Consider the following 1,348-nt stretch of genomic DNA (forward strand, 5'->3'; position numbering starts at 1 on the left):
GATTGAGAAGGGGAAAGTCACGGAACAGAAGCTCCTTAAAAATTGCAGCACCACCACTGGATAATCCAAAGGTCATCCAGGATGAATTTGGAGCATATTTTTCATTTTCCTTACTCATTGTTCTGTGTCAGTTGATAAAAACAACTTTGCCTCCCAGAGTATACACCCCATCTAGAGTACACAAGAAAACGAGCACATTTTAAACAATTTTAAAAATAGGATTTATTGTTTCAATTACTGGTATTTTCTTATTCCTTTTGTTTAACTATAATTTAGGTGTGTTTTTTTTTTTTCCTGATTCCCATGCTACAGATGTTTATTGTAGAAAGTTGGGGAAAAAAACATAGAAGCAGAAAGAACATACAAATCACCAGTAGTCCCAACACTGAGAGCAGTGCTTTGAAACCGAGGGTAAGCATCAGTTAGATCCATTAAACTTGTAACCTGTCCCACGGCCACTCTAGTCTCTGCCTCTGTCCACACATCTGTTCCTGCCCCCACAGCTGGAGATGAAACGAGGATGGGTGAACTGCCCTAGGTCTGGTTTTAGGTTTTATTTAAAAGCTTCTGGGGCTGAGTAAGTGAATATGACTTTTTAGGAGGCTGAGTTCCTATAAATCAAACTGGGTTAAAAGAGTCCTGACCTTGGGGTTGTTACTGTTACCTTCATTACATTTCTACACTTCAGGGTGATAGGACCTGAAGAAACTCAGGACACAGAGGTGAATAAGGCATATGACAAGTACATATTGATCGCAGAGCCAGATAAAGTATGTCTGGATCATAGGAGAGGTCCAAGAAAAGTGCACTGGTGCTTGGCAGAAGGGAAGGCAGCAGGACAAGAATGATCAGGGCATGAGGTACCTTCGAGGCTGCTTATTTTAAGAACTGACATCAATGCAAATTGACTTCTACTTCGTGGCCTCGGTGGCTGCCTCTACATGCCCGGATCCTAACTGCTAAGACTCCAGCTGAGCTGCCTCAGTCAAAGGAAGTAAAGTGCCACTGGGGTGTTTCTTGAGAGCCCCAGGTGGACTCTTAGGAGCTGCAAATGGTTCTGGTGAAGGAGCTCAGGAAAGCCGTAAAAATGATTCACCACCATCTGAATCATGGTGTTTTATTGAAAATCACTTGGCTTACACTTAGCAAGACATTTCATTAAATCATCATAAACATCACAAAAACTGATACAGGCAGAAAATTAGACAATTCTTTAGGGAGAACTTAGTCTATATCCAGTATACTAAAATGTAATTATGTCACCAGCAAAAATTCTCTTTACTATATATTAGAAGGAGTGAAAACAATGTCAAAAACGCCACCACATTTGTTGACCTCCTAATAGCTA

Source organism: Cervus elaphus, chromosome 21 (assembly GCF_910594005.1).
Source record: "Cervus elaphus chromosome 21, mCerEla1.1, whole genome shotgun sequence".
In the NCBI taxonomy this organism is placed as follows: domain Eukaryota; kingdom Metazoa; phylum Chordata; class Mammalia; order Artiodactyla; family Cervidae; genus Cervus; species Cervus elaphus.